The following is an 11616-nucleotide window of genomic DNA, read 5'->3' as shown; positions in this document are numbered from 1 at the left end:
AGGGGAGGGGGGAGGCGGCCCGGCTCCGCCCCCCGAGCCAATGGCCGCCAAGAACCAGCCGCGGGGACCGCCTCGCGCCCGCGCCCCGGGAGGCGGGAAGGCGCCGGGGTGAGGCTGCGCGCGCGGCCGCGGTGCTGAGGTAACGGCGGTCTCGCGGGCGCCGCCCGCCGCGTTTTTAAAACGCTTAAAGGCTTTCAACTGGACGTATTAAAACGTGCGGGTTTCTCCTATCGTGGTGGAAAAGCAATCACTCATTTCTGAAGTTGTACCAAGGGAAAAAAAAAAAAAAAAGACTAAAAGCTCCTATTGCATTTCTACCGGGATTAGAAAAAGTGAAAAAATGGGAATGGTTTTAGAAATCTTCAGAGTATAAGTAGTATGAATTGTTGTCCCAATAGTCATTTGCAACCTTTCCATTCAGAGCTATAGAAAACAGAACTGATACTATACTGCATTTTATAAAGTTCAGGGAGTAGTGATGGCCAATTGCTCCTTCAAGGAGAGGAGCCAAAAACTGAGCATGACAAGGGCCAGCAGGGCTAAGGCTTTGGTAACTGATACCCACCCGTGTTCCTTAGCATGGCAGACATGAGATAAGTCTATAATGATGGGGCACATCTGAGGTCAATGTGGTCACCTATCAGTGAGGCTGAATCACATACAGCAACAGCAAACGAGATCTAAATACTCTGTTAGTTACTTAGTAGATTCTTCTTGAAAAGGTAAGCCCTCACCTGATGCTTTTATACAAAGGTCTAGATCAGTAATAGCTATAGCTAGGCAAATGCATAGCCGTGACTGACCTACAAAGCAGTTCAGTCAGTTCAGAAAAAACTTCTGCCTTATCACTCAAGTGAAAGTGTAGGTCCTGGGCTGAGTTTAAACAGGGCCCCTGGGCCCTGTAGGTGGGGGTATGGTAGGATGTACCAGCTAAGGCCGGTCAGGATCATTAGAGCTTATTAATGCACTTTTGGGCCTTCTGGTGGGTCTGTTTGTCTGTCTGTGTCTATGTGTTGAAGAAAAGGTAAGTGGGTTTAGTAAAATTCTGTTTTTGTTCTTGATTATTTGATTTTTCTCTCTCTCTTTTTTTTTTTATATATATATAGAAAATATTAACAACTGCGTTGATAAGCATTTCAGGTTTTTCTTTTTAGGTAGTCTGATAAAATGTTAGCTGTGTTCTAGAAGTGACTGAATTAACTGTAATCTTAAACTTTTCTGTAGTGAGGAGTTAAAAATTCTGTCATAGTAGTAGGAAAAGTATTTCTATATTAACTAGAGCAAGCTGTATTCAATGTACTTTGAACAATATTATAGGTATTGTTTTGTGACTAGTCTTCTTACCTTTTAACAAAACGTTAAGAACTGTAGATGTTAGGCAGTGTAGAGCTGTAAGAACAGATGGAGTTTATTTATATTTGTGTATATTTATTTTAACATTTTATTGAAGGTGTAATGTTTTTACAACCTTTGACAAGTCTTGCATGTTTTTCAACAATTGTTTTCTCATATGCTGTAAGAAGTAATAACTTTTTTTTTCTCAGATTTTTCTGCATAATTTCTTTTTTAATAGAATTAGATCTAATTGAGTTAGTTATTCACTAGAGTGAAAAGAAGTAGCTTGTGCATAAAAGTCATAAGGTGTGTCTGTGATAACTTGAGTTTTGCAAGCAAATTACATATTCAAAGATGAGAAGAGAATGATTTTGTATCTAAGGTATAACATTCTGTAACACTTACATTTTATGCTGAACTGTACTACTAAATTCTTCCTAATCTCTCTTTGTCAATTTTAGGTTTGCTAGGCTTTAGTAGCTGTCTTGTTTCCGTTAACAGCACATTTTTTTTGAATTCCCAGTACCAGAAATGTTAACAGCAGAGTAAATAACTTGAGTTTTAGCTTCCATCATCACTCTCTAGCGTGAAAACTTCTGTCTTCTGAAGACCTGAAAAGGAGGAATAGCTTCACAAAAACATGTTCAACAGCAGACGTGTTCTAAATATTCTAGTGTATCCTGTAAGGCTTAAAAGCTACTTCCTCACAGACTCTTAACCAGCACTAGTGTACTGAGTAGTACAGAGTTTTAGAGATTCCTTTATCTGCTTTATTATGAAAGTACATCTCTGAGTTGATTACCTGAAGGTTGGCTGTATTTTGCTTGAGTTGCGTGAACTGTGATGCGTTTGTATTTGGGAATATTGTGGAACTGATGCTACAGCTGTATTTCTATCCACTAGCATTCTTCCTGTGGGGTTTAGGGAAGAATTTCTGTTTATTTTTCCATGGAACTTGTTCTGATCCTAGTTTGCTTCCATAGGATGATTCTTAGCAACAAGTGCTTCTGTGAAGTAGTCCTTTAAAATTTTTATTGCAGTTAACAGTCTTTGCACTGATAACTTATGTATTGATAGATTTATTGTATTCCATCCATATTGCATTTAGATGTTGTTTAGCAAGTTTAAAAGTGTTTTTGTTTTGTTTTGAGAAATGTACAGTCTCGATTCTGCTTTGCTTCACAAAATTATTCTTAAAAGCCGTAGAGAGGCAGCTGTAGGTTGCAGGAGGTAACATTTTATGGGAAACAAATGATGCCATAAAAATTAGCAGTAAAAATAGAATTCTATGAAGTTATTTTTCATCATTAAAATACCCAAAGTTGCTAAATACAATACTGCTCGTGTTTTGTGAGTGCGGTATCATTACTGCCACCTTCAGGCAATAAAAAGAGTGATTCATTTTCAGTCACTTCTGTCCATAGAGGGAGTTGTGCTTATACTGTACAGTGAAGTTTGGTATTTTTCCAAATCGTTGTCTTGCATTTTTATTTTGGCCTTCTTTTCTTCCCATTTATTCTTATTGTAGTATGTTGAAAATAAGCATATTTATTCTGGGAAGCTGTTATTGATAAATGTCTAATTATTAAATGATAAATTGAAATTGAATGCTAAACATCTCCTATACAAAGACGTATCTAGCAAAGAGATCTTTTCCCCTTTGGTGAAGACTTGTTTTCAGGAGTTATGCAGCAGCATTACAGATTTAAAATGTATGTCAACAATTAGGAGGGCATGTGTGGGTTATTCTAAAGACTGTAGAGCTGTCAGGTGAGATTGCAGAGCTGAAATTTCAACTATTCCTTTAGCATATGTTATTTGCTAGAAAGGATTATTGTCTTTTAAGATCTTTATCAGATTTATACCTAGAGATATATTTTTCTCCCCTAACTTACATACTTATGATGAACTCCAGGAGTTTTGGCATTGTGTATATAATATTTCTTTTATAACACCTCATTTTACAAAAACTTACACTTGAACAGGATAAAGGTTTTTTCTTTTTTTTTCTTTTTTCTTTTTTTTTTAAAAAAAAAAAAGGAAAGAAAGAAGTGGAGATAGAGACTTTATACTTGGCCAAAGCTTTCTTCTGGGAGAATTCCTGAGGTTTGATGTAATGTTCTTTCAAATGAAGTTGCTAAACACATAGATCAAACTTACCGAACATCTTAACAGAGCAATTAGTAGCGAACCCAGCATGAGGCATTGACATCCAGCATCTTCATCATCTTCTACTGTTTTAAAATACTTTTTTTTTTTTTTTTTTAAAAAAAAAAAAAAAAAAAGAATGCTTTTTGAAGGGCTGGGGGAAGCTCATGGGGAGAGTGGAATTTCCATATCAATTCTAGTGGGATAATTTTTAAGCTTTTTTTTCCCACAAGCCAACCTCTCCTTATATGAGGGAATGCTATTTTTGTACTGGAAGTCAAAGGTAAAGCAAGACTACAGAATAGATACAGAAAGCCATGTATTCTGCTCCTATCATTGTACTTGAAAAATGCTGTAGTAGCAGTGGTGGTACTGCATCTTATTTAAAATATTTTTCCTTGCTTTTTGTCACTATTAAAGCAGTTATTTTCTTTCTGAAATCTGTGTATGCTCTCTAAAAAACATTTTTTTAACAGAGAGTTTAAGGAAGGGAAAATGCATTATACAAGCAAGTACTTGAGTATAGAAGTCAGTTCCAAAAATAACAATGAACACTTGTGCTGAAATTCTCAGGAAGGATGAAGCCTGAGAATCAGCCTGAAGATGAAGAAAGCTTTTGGGAATATGTCAACAAACCTTACTGCTTCCTGTGGGTGGCTGGTTGTTTTTAATGTACTTTTCATTAACTTGTTTTATAATATAAACTACATATTGACTTCTATACATAGAAATTAAATACGAAAAGTAATTTATTTTCGTGTTTCTAACATCCATAGTCTCTTCTCTGGTTATTTACTTTTCTTCCGTGTCCCTTCTCTGTCTTCTACAGAACCACGTTAATTCTTGATTTACCTATTTTTTTTTATGTGCTTAGTGGCAATCTTAAAACAGTGGGCTGACTTTTTTTTATGTAGACCTCTATCCTGCTAAATGAAATCAGAAAATCCATTTAGTTTTCTGTGACTACCAATACCCCCAATCTAGTTTAAAAAAATAAAATTTAGAACTTATTTTGTGTTTTGTGTGCTGCAAGAAACTTTCAGAAAACTTGATTCTAATGAGCATGAAAACATCAAGAGTAAAATGCCAAGTCTTCATGAGATATGTCACAATCTGTGACAGATGTCATTGTCTGTCACAAATGTTGCAGAAACTCAATATTATTTATCTTTTATATCATTTTCTTAGAAGAAAAATAAAAATGACTGTGACCATTGTCAGCCTGTCCTATATTTCATAGGTGTTGATTTAAGGCACTACAAGGAGTGACAAGATTTTACTGTTTCCAAAACGTTTTGAGTTTCTGCCTGTATAATGTTCTGAACATCTAAATTTTTTAGATGTAAATAGGAGTCCCAAGCTTGGAAGTCTTGGTCCTCTATTGTTTTTGTTTGTTTGTTTGTTTTTTGAAGTATATGTACATGCACAGAAATATTATCCTTCCGTTCCTAATGCACGCATCTTGTATTTAATATGTAGCATTTTATAATATAGCATATAATATATATTTAAAATATTGAACTGTGAGCAACCTAGCTCTTCAGTCTATACAAGTTCATAAACTTATATTCATGCATTTTCCTCTAACAGAAATACTGTTAGAAGACATAGCTGTAAGTTGAACAGTAATTACTCCTAATCACAGCATTAGTTGTCCAAATTTTGAGACTTTATTGAAGTTTACTTTGTTCTCAGTGTACTTTCATAATTATGCCCACCTGGCACACATATGAATCTCTAATATTTCATTAACATCTTTCATGCTTTTTAAATACAAGTGAGTAATTCTTGCTGGGTACAACAACTTTATGCTGTAGGCAAAAAAAAGAACAAACAAACCTTTTTACAGGCAAAAGATAACAGGATTAATCTTTTTCTACTCAAAGGTAGAAACAATTATTCTGCTGTAACTAATTACTAACTGTGAAGCTCAGAAAAATTTTCTGTATTTTAATTTACCCCAAGATGCAAAAAAGACTTAAAACTTTAATGCCAATTACTATGCTAACCTAACATTCATCTTTATATTAATAATTAAAAAATTGTTATCCTCTAATTATGAAAAGGTATAAATCAGGCTACTTTAAAGCTCTGTTGTAACAGTGCAATGTGTGGCTAGCTATCAATTTACTTATGAAATGTCTGTTCTGTGTTTCTGTCTTGTGCTTCATGTGTTTATTTCCACATTTTTCTTGGAAGGCCAGGGACATTTTGTTCAGTTATTTGAGAAGTAATGTGGATGGATGCCACACTTGTAGAAGACTGTTTTCATACCTCTATCAACATGTAATTCAAGTTTACAATTAACTTGATGCATGCAAGTAGAGCCATATGTTTTTAACTTAACTAGGCATGTACTTAACTAGTTTCTTACATTAAGGCCTCAGATCAGAAGAGAACCAGTGACAGTTACCAGCTGGAAGCAAATCCTATTTTGAAATGCAATATATTTCAGTGCATTGCTCTGAGGTGCTTTCTTGCTCAAATTCTGAAGGTGTACAGTAAGTGGGTAATGGTGTGTAAGCAGCAATTATTGTCTCTGTAAAAAGTAGTTTAACTGAACAAGTACTTGTGAACTGTAACTTTCCAGAAGTAGGTCAGAGCATCTAGAAAAGAAAAATAATATACTGTTGTATGTTATTTCAGGTGTTCCTTTCCTCCTTTTCAATGTACCTTTTTAGGTAGCCATTTTCTGATACATCAGACTAGTTATACAGGGTGATACTGGACTTAATATTCTCAGCCTGAGTTGTTAATGGAGTCTAGGCTATAGTTCGCAGGAGTAACAAGCTAGAAGGCTAGAAATACTGTATTACAACGTGCCTGGAAACTGTTGGTTTTGCATGTTAATAGAACAGTAGGTATCATTCTCCAGGTAAGACTGACTAGTGTGGGGAGTCAAACTGGCCTCTCTGAGAAAGCTGGCTGTGGCTGTCTGCCTAGAGCTCAGATCTGATTTCACTTGCCAAAGAGCAGTAATAGTACTGCTAGTGTCACTTAGTCCTTTGCTGCTGAAGCTGCTGTCCATGATGCAGCATATTTATAAATATAACTGTTTCCATCTGCAAGCTCAGCCTGGGGTGTAACGTTAAGTTGTGTTCTTTCCAGTTTGCACATCATTGCCACTAATAAAGCTGCTGGTGGAATTTAATCAAGAATTCTGTTGATTCGGGAGCCAGTAAAGAAATTCCCAGAACTATGTTGCTTCTGCAAGGGTGAGTAAAAGTTTGTTTGTATCAGTCAAGTGAGTATGCACATATACAGATCAGATTATTTAAAGAGAGGAAGGCTCTGCTTTCACAAGTTACTCCTCCTAATTATTATCTCATTGGCACATTATTTTGCAATTTGAAAGATTGCATGGTAACTCGTAACATGCTGAAAATGCACATTTCATAAGGTAAACGCTTTTAACCACTTGAATATTGTTCAGGTGTAAATCCTTCATGTTAACTGAACGTGACACTACTCAACAAGATACGTGAATGGTGGAGGTGAAATTGGCAGATACAGCACGTGACAGCTGTGTGAATGAAGTCTGAAAAAAACAGGCGTGTATGCCTCCAAGATTCTCACTTTTTTAGTCTTTTATATTTGTGATATAGAAAGAACCCCTTTTTTATCAGTGGGAAGGGTTGTTGTTTACTAATTTTTAAAAAAATATATGCTATTTAGCTGTGACGTGTTGCATGGAGGCTGTACACAAAAAATATTCTGATACTCATCTGGATTTAACTGTAGTGATAGTAAATATTCTCCTCTCATAATCACCAGTTTCATTGTTGAACTTTAGCTGCTGAAACTTTTCAGAAAATTTAGTCTGAATTTCACTTCCTGGCATTTAATGCTGTTATGTCCTGTTCAACAGTACGTAGGAAAGATGTTTTTACCTTTCTCTAAGGTAATGTGTATAAATTGTGTCTCAGGCATGTAGGTGGAGTCTATTTGGCTGTTAGTAAACAATTGTGGTTTCACAAAAGGCTTTGTGACCGTCACAAGAGATTTGAAAAACTTGAAAACTCTGAATTCACCTGCAAGTAGATGTCTCCTCTGCAGATATTTCTCCTAATAGATCTTAACCCTAAGTTAAAAATACCTGTGTTACTTTTCCTCAGAAAAGGTCAATCAAAGTGATTTGTAATAAGCTGTTTTTACTCATTAACTAGGGAACACAATTAGATCAGTAGGATCTGTTAATGACCATTGAAACAGTGTAGGAATAAAAGACAAACAAACAAAAACTCAAGCACAAATTTAGCAATGGTATGTCTAAAATAGAACGCTTCTGCAGAGGTCTTTAAAGATTAGACACTAATGTAAGCACTGGAGAAAAGAATCAATTTGCCTAGAAACTTAAGTAGACCAAAAATTTTAAAAGGAAAACTTTGATTTCCTTCTGTAAAACTTTATATCAAATGAAGGAATTCAATTCTCATACAGCTAAGAAACTTTAGTAGCCATAAAGTTTATAAGTGTTCAGAGAAGTTGTCCTTTTTTTTTCCCAAATATGTCTTACCTTTTTTTTTAAAAAAAAAAAAAAAAAGTGTTTTTGGTTTTGCCTTCCTAAGTAGAACCTGCCAAGAGTTAGTGACAATTGCACAATAATAGTTTATTTATTGAAGACTGTAGGTTCACCAAGTTCTTCTCCCTTTCACTTGTACCATTCTGTATATGTAAAACTATAGCTCATGCAGCTGGAAGTGAATGGCTACCAATTCTTCTGATCACTCTGATCTTCTATGTATGGGAGATTTCTCCATGATATCCTCTTTTAATCTTCTTCTCCAAGTGACCCATGCGGACTATTGTTAGATCTTTTTATATGCTTTGGATAGGGTTGTTTCAGAGCATTGACGAATGCTGTAAAGCATCCTAAATTATTATGACGTGGAGGAGAGCAGACCTACTCTGTCCTTAAATATATATACTTTTTCCAAACCTGCCTCTTAAAGGTATTGATCCCTTTTGTCCATTACTGTAAACATGGAGATTCAGCCTACTATACTTCTTTGAACGTTAAAGAAAAAGAGCATTTTTCAATTAAATTTCCTTCCTTCATGTGCAGGAAAAGTATTAATGCACACAATATAGCCTCACAATTTTGGTGTGTAGATAATCAAGCAGTGTGATTATCGACAGAGGGCAGTATTGAGGTATAAATAGAAGTGCTTTATATATATATTAAAAAAAAAAAAAGTATTGTCTTTGTTATTCCAGTTCTCCTTCATAGTATCACAGAATCTCTTACAATGAGAGGTATCTCTGAAAGTCATCTGTTTGATCCTTATCTCAGGAAGCCAAATTCGAAGTTAGACATAATTGATTGTATCTATGGTGATTTCTCTACATTGTTAGTTATTCTATAACAGCCTGCAGTCAGGTTAGTTTTCCCTCAGAACTGCTATTACATCCAGGTGTGAGACTGAATGCAAAGCATGACCAGTGCTGGTGTAGTTATTTTTTCTGAATATAAAAGGAAAAAAAAACCCTTAGCCATTTTTGCTTACAAGGCCAGAAAATAGTTAGCTGAACTTCTATGTCCTTGTCAACTTTATTAATAAAACTGTTTTGTAATTGTAGAAAATTTAGAGTTAGGATTGTCTATGTTAAGGCAATTGTCCTGTCTATGACTTTCCAACTCTAGCAGAAGCCTTTAATAAATTGACCAGACTGCAAATATTGTTTGCAGTACCCTTGAGAGGTGTGTTGTTTAATAATAAAAGATCTCCTATTCCTCTAATTTACATGGGGCTTACTAAAATATTAAGTTATCTACTGTGCTAAAGTTAATTTTGGTGTTGGAAGTAGTTATTGTGAGGGTATGAGAGGCTCAGCTTTAATTAAGCAATGCTGTTTGCAGCCTTCTGTGTGTTTCAGAAGACTAAAATTTAGATTACTTTTTATAAATAAAGAATGAAACAAAGAAGTGTTCTTATACAGGTATTGAATGACTGCTGGTCTGTAATTGTGTTTTCAATTTAGATGGAATCAAACTTTCAAAACTGTAACTCTAATAACCTCTTAGTTCATACTAAGAAGTCATTTATATTGCAGTTAAGAGGCATATAAAGACATTTTGTAGGATTAAGAAACTTACCAATATGCCATCACACTTAGTTTTGTTACTTAATGCTGTATTTCATCTAACTGTTTCGAATTTTCATTGTAAATTTGGTAAATTAGCATAGCCAAACATCATTTACAGGGTGTTGAGAAACAAGCATGTGGTTCATGTTAGTCATAAATGCAACTTGCATGATGGAACTTCTGGAAAAACAGCTATTCTCTACCCTATTAACATAAGCAATGGGGTTCAGTTAAATCAGCAGTTTAGATTCCTGGCAACTATCCAAACAAATTAGTTGAAACTAGCTCAGACAAATGCATCACATGAGCCACAAGCATTTTGAGTGTTGCTGTGTATGTATCCTTCAAGAGAAAATAGCAGTTGATGTGGAATTGAACAAAATCTAGGAAGTGCTGCAGGGGCCTTAAGTGAATACAGACGAGGCCAGCATTGCTCTGTTATCAGTACCCAGCAGAGCTTGGGTATGGTATGTCTTTGATTGTGATCAGAACTCTGGCTGGGATTATACGATTGTTTAGAAGCTATGCTGCTTCCAGGCCTGCGCAGCTTGGGTGGACCCACTTTGCATATCAGCACTGTTTCCATGAGCCTCTGGTTCCTGGAGCAGCATGAGACTGCTCTTTGTGCTACTGTTAGAATTATCCAATTAGTGTAAAAGTTGGAGATGGATCCAAAGAAGTAGTCAATATATCTGTCATGGACAAGGAGTGTTTTCCTTTGGTGCATGGGAAAGTTTGTCATGTAATAATTACGTGAAGTGAGAAAATGTACTCAAGCTAGTACATTATATTAAAATTAACAATGTTTATAGAATTTAGAAATATCCTTGATTTAAAATATTTTAAGTCTTAGTTTTTCTCATCTTCAGATATCTTTTTTTCTTGATTTCAATAATCAAAGTTTTATCTTAAAAGTACAGATGAGAAATACTAACTGTAGAATACAAGTAGCCTTAAACATCTGTGAAGGTAGCATGACAGTTGAGTGTGGTTGGAAGATGATGACCTGGAGGCAAGAAATAACATGTATGGGTTTTTAAATGTTGTATGGTATAGGAGACTTGGAGCCATGCAAGGTATAGAGAAGGAAAAATCAGCTTGGGAAAGCTGTTAATGATGAAAGCTGGCTATTCTGTGTCCCAACTGTGAGCGTGTAATACCTGGGCCTTTGGCAATGCAAAATTCACAACTTGACAGTTTCAGCAGTGTTGATGTGGGAAAGGCCCCTACTGTACACTTCTCTCTCTCCTGCAGTAAGTATAGCTCAAAAGGGAGATTAGGGGCAATGATGAAGAATTGACCAAATCCTAACAATGTGAATGGCCTTTAAATTCATACTCTGAAGTCCCAAGGTATGGCAGTGAACACCCCAGTAAGCAGCAGCACATTCATTACTCCTGATGACAGTCCTTCTTGCAGTGAGTGTTGTTGGTAGAAAGGAATGCAAGGTCATTCATTGTATCGCCCAGTAACAGGAAGGAGCTGAGATACATGAAATTATGTGGGAAAGCAGGCAAACTACACTTGTTACACTGCAAAAGGAACATACCTCTAATGCTTTTAGAGTGGGTGTTTAAATCTACAAGGAAAACAAGTAATGATTTTAGCTATGACCTGAGATCAAAGTTATTTCTAATCAACTAGAATGAAGCATGTAACACTGTAGATCCTCTATATAACATCCTGTGTTTTGGGGTTCCCCCTCCTTAGCTCTAGTTTGTTGCTTTCAAATGGCTGCCAAGCAATTTTGTACTGACATATAAAAATTTTGTCTTGTGCACTTTTTCAAAAAAAAAAAAGTGTTTGGCTTTACATGACAAGCTTTACTTCAGTCGTCATAGTAAATTATTGTGGCTACTTTGTGATCTTTTCTGTTATCTTAATATTATAAAGCTTCATTGTGACTCTTTTGATGTATCTATGTTCTGTGATGACCGATTGGACTCTTTTCAGTTTATATTATGTTACTGTTCTAATGGGAAGAGTGAACAGAAAAGGATATTGGTTTATTTTTAGCTTTCCTCCTTTGGACTGTGGCTTGTGACA

General features: G+C 35.5%; 1 protein-coding gene across 4 annotated transcripts in view; it reads left to right on the top strand.

The window, feature by feature from the left end:
- The first annotated feature begins 18 nt into the window (after nucleotides 1-18).
- The window catches only part of IRAG1 (inositol 1,4,5-triphosphate receptor associated 1), a 102496-nt gene continuing 90898 nt past the window's right edge, over nucleotides 19-11616 (top strand). For all 4 annotated transcript variants that reach the window (XM_038180126.2, XM_038180129.2, XM_072039378.1 and 1 more), the window contains exons 1-2: nucleotides 19-139; nucleotides 6592-6698. The gene's annotated coding sequence lies outside the window, so the exon portion shown is untranslated. The remainder of the gene's footprint in view (nucleotides 140-6591; nucleotides 6699-11616) is intronic.

The sequence above is a fragment of the Anas platyrhynchos genome, chromosome 5, assembly GCF_047663525.1.
Source record: "Anas platyrhynchos isolate ZD024472 breed Pekin duck chromosome 5, IASCAAS_PekinDuck_T2T, whole genome shotgun sequence".
Classification (NCBI taxonomy): Eukaryota; Metazoa; Chordata; class Aves; order Anseriformes; family Anatidae; genus Anas; species Anas platyrhynchos.
Note: the sequence above shows the minus strand (reverse complement) of the source record. Positions and strands in the feature narration are given on the sequence as shown.